At 47.1% G+C, this 6,364-nt stretch overlaps 1 protein-coding gene across 1 annotated transcript in view; it reads right to left on the reverse strand.

The window, feature by feature from the left end:
• Positions 1 to 3,728: 3,728 nt before the first annotated feature.
• ARHGAP27 (Rho GTPase activating protein 27) overlaps positions 3,729 to 6,364 on the reverse strand; it is a 69,367-nt gene continuing 66,731 nt past the window's right edge. The window contains exon 16 of the transcript XR_002098695.1: positions 3,729 to 3,892. The gene's annotated coding sequence lies outside the window, so the exon portion shown is untranslated. The remainder of the gene's footprint in view (positions 3,893 to 6,364) is intronic.

Genomic DNA, 6,364 nt, shown 5'->3' on the forward strand with positions numbered 1-6,364 from the left:
CGGTCTAGTACACTAGTTCATAGCAGACACAACACATATGGGCAGGATGGTGAAAAAGCCATTTTCTTTTTGAAATAGGGCTAGAGGAGGTGGTGCCATTACCCACGTTATATATACTAGATGAGTGGCAGGAACACTCTTCCAGAAAGAGGGAGGCCTGGGCTAGATCTAGGTCCTCCTCAGCCTGAGAGGGTTAATCATAACCCAGAAGAGCGCCCTAGCCAGTATACTGGGGTGTAGGTTGTAGCCGTGTTGGTCAAGGACATAGGCAGACAAGGTTCTTTGGGTGAATCTAATCTCTTTTATAAGACCAGCTGAAATAGTTGGAAAAAATGTTTAGCAAGCTTTCGGGTTTAAAACCCCTTTGTCAGGCTGAGGAAGCCTCTGCAGCTGGTGTGTGGTCTTGGTTTAATAAAAGATATCACATTCACCCAAAGGACCTTGTCTGCCTAACCAGCACACTGGCTCTTCAGGGACAGGGGCACCACCCATCCCTCTTGTTGAAGCTGAGCAAAGAACCGAAGATTAATTGGGCTGGGAACGATGAACTCATGACTGGCCATAATGTGGCAATGAGCTGCTGCAGCTGGGCATCGGGCAACAATGTATTTTCTTTGCCTTAGCTGCCATTTGCTGTCATTGTTCTTTGAGGAAGCTTGACTGGATACTCCCAGGGTAGCTGTTCTGTACTGATATTCCAATGGTGGGTTTGCATCCTTTTATCATGCCTCCTTTTAGCTGGCTGCTCTTTAAGGTAAAACAGTTATGATCTTTTCAGTCTCTTATCACATGGAAGCTTTGCTCCTCACCTTGCTTTTCACTTGTCTCTACATCTCTTCTCTTTCCTTCATGAGGTAGAATGACCAGGATTACCCAGAGTATCCTTAGCAAAGCTTATAACCAAGATAGGAACTTTGGAGCAGGAACTGAACATACCAGAGCATGTTGTGGCGGCGGAGGGATTAGAAAAAGATAATGAGAAACTCACTTGGAGTAGGGAATTACCAACTCTGTAGCGTCCAGCATTTTGTCAGATGTGTATTGCAAGTATTACACAGCCCTCCCAGCTTGATAGCATGGGATTTGCATAACTGTCTGTACAACCAGGATCATTTCATGTCACCCACCAATTTTGCCACCTAGCTGTCCAATCCCCTCGTCCAAATCATTAATTATGATAATGAAGGTGCGGTAGTACCTGTTTTGTATGGAGAATGCAGCACATGTTCCCCAATCCATGGACTAAGATTGCATTTCTGGGGATTTTTAAAGTATATCTGTTAACTAGTCTCTGTGTTAGAATTAATTAAACATGGGACTTCTGCATATTTTCTTTAGTTTCTTACCTGTTTTCTTACCCACTTTTACCAAAAAAATAAAAATAAAGGCTAATTTGGATCCTTTCACATCTCTGTGCAGTTAAAATTAATTTAATGCTTGTGACAAACATGCCTTATAATAACAAACTGAATTGTAGTTAAGCAGTTATGATCAATTTCCCCACTTCCCCCATCATATTAATGATTTCCTTTAATACTAATGGCTGCCATGGTCCATAACTTACAACCATGATTCACAATGCCCAGTGAACATGAAGGTGTGTGCACCCTCGGTAAAGATGGCCCCTATCTCACTGGCAGACAGGTGCCAATAGTAAAAAGAACTAAAATCTCTCAGTATTCCCATTAGGTTTGTAGGGAAGATGGCCACTATTTCCAAAAAGCCGTGTCATGTGAAACTCCCTTCTCTGGTGTTTTCTTACCTTCGCATTGGGCTGAAAGTTCCCAGGGGCAGCGACTTGGGGCTACTCATGGAGGACTGTCAACCCTTGATGGCCGTCTATGCACAAAGAAACCCACTCAGACAAGGATGACTACTGCTCCAGGCCAATTAGTTTTCCTAGGCTGAACTCCCGCAGGGTAATAACCAAGCAGCATGTCAGCCGGTGCCTTTTGTCACTTGATGAGGGAGCCACTTGGCAAAGGAGGCTGGAGGTTATAACAGAAAAGGTCTGTCTCCAGCCATTTGTGGGTATGGGGTGTTGCTCAATAATGGGAGTTGTGAAGTGTTCAGAGACCTACTCTGCTGCGAAGAAGAGTGCCTAGCATGCCCTCTGGTTGCTATTCTGTCTTCAGCTCCTTATTCCACACGAGTAATACGAACAAACCACAGCCAGATCCCAAGTCGCCAGGTCCAGTAATTATGCAAAACCCAAGCTTAAAAGTGACTCTGGCTACTGAGACAGAACTGTTTGCCAACTGCCCTCTGCAACACTAGAAACCAAAGAGATTGTTGCCTTCCCTCCTCCCGTTTTTGTTCATAAGGGTGCTCTCTGGGTCTCCATTAATGTCTTGGTGAACAGCCAGCAGGCCTGCCTGCCAAACTTATGAATTTCGGTTCCTTACCCAGTTTCTAAACAAAGATCCTCCCTCGTCCCACAGTTGGTCTTTGCCTTCTTCACCTTTGCAACCTTCCCTCCTCCAAAGGAGTTGCACTGAATTACACTCTGCTTTCACAATCCAGGAAGGGTAAAAGGTTAGTGCAGTGCAACAGCTGCTTGCTCAGCTTTGCACAGCCTGGGCCAAGGCGTGTGCTTCAGAGCTCACTTTAGCTGGGCTCCGGGGCTCGTGCACCCAGAGGGCCAGAGCACAGGATAATTGTGGAGGTGGCTCACAGCAAATATATGCGCCTGGTCTCATTCTTGCCACCAGGTGGCACAATGGGATGCCAAACACCTAGTCCCACCTATCTCCCCTTCCCCCTCTTCCTCCTGCTTTCCTGTTATATTCTAACCTCCCCACTTCAGACTCTGCTCTGTGCTATCCTTTCACTGCACCTGATGAAATGAAACTGGGTTCATGAAAGCTTGTGCTCTCCCTGCATGTATCCTATATAGTTAGCCTATAAAGGTGCATGTTTACCCTGCCTTCTGCCTGACTGCAGACTAAGACTGCTAACTACTTCTGTAAACAGGTTGTCAGCCGCCTGGCACAGGTTTCCAATAAAGCAGCCTCTCCCTAAGCTGCAGGGTACTTCCTCAAACGCAGCTTGCCTTTCTGCCCATTGCTGCAGCTAGCAAGGAGGCAGAGAAGCCCTGCTGTGCAGGATAGGTCCTACCCAGCAGTAGGACCCTACTCCCTTCCCCACCCCGCCCCAGAAAGACCTCAGAGGGTCTTGTTCTTGTTTCACCAGCAGTTCTGGGCTGCTGCAGGAGTCGCTGCATGACATTTCCCAGCTTGTGTACACAGGAGTTCAGAGTTAATTCTCCCCTCTCTGCCTGCATCTGTCTAATGCAGGGGCAGGCAACCCCCCAGCCCAGGTGCTAGTGTGGCACATGAAAGCGTTTTGCTTGGCACACGCCTTGGGGAGGATGGTGGGAAAAGGGCCAGAGCTATGCTGCCACAACAAGGAGTGGGCCCCTTGCTGCTCCCCCACCATCTGCCCCACCATGCCAACATCCTAAAAGTTGAGGTTGCATGGGTTTTTGGCACTCTGCCCAAAAATCTTGCCAACCTCGAATCTAACAAGAACCCTTGTACTGGATGAGCTCATTCCACACCAGCCCATCTCAGGGCCTGATTGCCCCCCTCAACACACACACACTTTTGTTATTGCTAACACCCATGCACAATGAGTGGAAAGCACTCACAACAGGAGCAACCTGTGGCAAACGGATGGGGATAAAGCACAGTACAGGGTACTACCAGACTCTCTGTAGGCAGTGTTTTGGTGGTATGCGCTGATTTTGTCTGCAAAGGATGCAGCCCTCTGCAACGCTGCCCGTGGAAGGTGGTTGACATACTGAAGAAAGGGGCCTGCTCTGATGGAGAAGGAAGAAAGGCTATTCTTGGAAATTGCATCCTGACACTTGGCCCCAGGTTGCCCCTGCTGCCTGGTAAGTCCATGCTTCTATGGGCTGGGTGCTCCCCACACCCACCTGCTCAGACCTTGCTACTTACTTTTGACCAGCTATGTTTTACCAACAGGAACCTTGCCGTGTTCATTGCATGGAGCTGACCAGGGCATTTGGTCCCAGCCTCTACTGAGATGGATAGAGAATGGGACACAAGAATTTTAATGGAGGAAAAAAAAGAGGGTTGCTTTCACACTATGACAGTTTTGTGCAAAGCATCACGTTTTAGTCAGCAGTTTTCAGGTTATTTTCCTTTTTTTTTAGTATGGAGTTTTTTTTCCTCACCACCCCCCAAGAAAGACTTTGAAAATATTGCAATGTCGCTCTGTCGCTCTCGTTCTTTTTGGCAAAATTCTATCATGGGGCCAAGTGAACCACACATTATGTGTATGCTTGTCATTCCAAAACCCTTTGATTTGGGACCATCAAACATCTGGCCTGTGGGCTCATGGAGGGGTTTAGAGTTCAGGGACAGGGCAAGCAGAGGTCACCATAATCCATGGTACAGTGCCCCAGTAGGGATTAATTTGGGTGGGGTGGGGTGATGACTGCATTCACCTCCATGCTACCACCACTTGCCCCATTGCTGGAGGTGGATCCAGATCCAGACCACAAGGAGCCCTGGGCTCCAGATCCTTCCCAAGGGGTGAGTTTGACATCCCTGCTGTAACCCATTCATTTTAATGAAAGCTGTGGGTTAAAAAGTTCAGAGATGTCAAAACTCAAACATGAAACTAAAAGGACTCCGTAGTTCTGCTGGAGAGCCCAAGTCTCATAGTAGTGGGCTGACAATGTGAGCTAGTCAGGACCATGACAGCACTGGGCTTCTCCCCTTGTACAGGATCTGTGAGCTTTGTTAAGAACAACCACTTTCAGGCCTTCCCCTTATCAAGGTCAAAGCCCTTGATCATCAGCCCTGGTTTCACAAAAAGGCAAATTACTATATCCAGGGTCATTCAGAAGAGCAGTGAGAGAAGTGGGGCTGAAATCAGGTCACCTATTCGTAACACAGTATCCAGACACTGGGGCACCCAGATGCTCACCCTAATTCAGCTGCTTTGCTTAAAGACCGATAGCACAGATGACCACTGCGAGCTCAGCATTTGAAAACAACTGGGGAGAAAACTTGACGTATTAGCTAATCCCAGGATGACTGGAAGCCACCGGCAGAGACAGGGGAATAGCCTATTTACCAGAACCTGGTGAAACTTGGCATGGAAAAGCATGTGCAGTTCAAGACATCTAGTAGGACACCTGTCAGAACTTGAACTGGTCCAGCTGCAGAAAGGGACTGCTAAGATGATCGAGGGAGGCAAGAGTTAGTCTTACAAGAGGGGACTAGAAGAGCCAGGCTTATTCAGCCTGACAAGGGTAACAGGGAGGGTGAACATGGATGTGATCACTCTCCATTAATATATTTTGGGGGTAAAAAACATCACTTCCCCCCTTCCTAGGTTAAGTCAAAGGACAAGGTTGGAACAGTCAAATAAGACAAGTAAAATGTGGCAACATTCAGATCAAGCAAGGGGGAAATCAATATTTCCTTCAAGTGCAAGTTCAGACATTTTTGAATACTAGCAGATTGACTCCTGGAGGCAGAATTGAGCACAATATGAATCCTGAATCTGATCCAGTCAGGCAAAGCCTGTGGGGCGATTCATAAATTGAAAAGGCTGTGGGGATCCAGAGAGGCATCTAAAGCACACATCAGGCAGAGAAAGGTGAAGCAACTTGTCCAAGACTACAGCAGGCAGAACAAGGACTAACCCTTGGACCAGGACTTCAGCATCTCCCATCTTCCAGTTTAGCACCACAAACACCAAGTGTGTCTCATACTGTGAGCTAGGTAACAATGAGAGGACTCCACATTTCTGAAACTAAACTGGCTCTTTATTAAGATAACTATTTACAGCAGACCTGCAACTGCAGCCAGTGTTCCAGCCACAGGCACAAAAACTGGCATCCTCTGTCCTCCAGCAACAGATGTGCCTCCATCCTTGCTCCAGGCAGGGACCACCTTTGTCCCACGCTTGTACAACATGGAGCACAATGGTTCAAGTCTGGGGCTCCTAAGCCACGTGGCCTTTCAGGAGGACAGATCTCTATTTGTGCCTCAGCCACCAATTTGCTGTGTGATGTTGAATATGTACCCTCAGTTTCTCTTCCCACCCTTTGCTCCTTGGAGCTCTTGTGCTCTGACAGTTACTTGAATTCTTTTGTGTGAGACAATATTTTCTCCACGAAAAATAGGCTTTTGGACCAATACAAGCAGTCTCACCAACTAAAGATTTGGCATCCTTGGAAATTGAATCACAAGAGATTAAAGTACACAAAATTAGGTAAAAAAAAATTTAGAAACCGATTCATAGAAAATTTAGAAACTCCCTCATGATCCTGAGGAAGTGAGGGGTGTGCATGGGAGTGGGGGAAGCAGAGGTCAGGCATGCTGCA

This window comes from Gavialis gangeticus, unplaced genomic scaffold (genome assembly GCF_001723915.1).
Source record: "Gavialis gangeticus isolate Ggan-Ray unplaced genomic scaffold, GavGan_comp1, whole genome shotgun sequence".
Taxonomy (NCBI): Eukaryota; Metazoa; Chordata; order Crocodylia; family Gavialidae; genus Gavialis; species Gavialis gangeticus.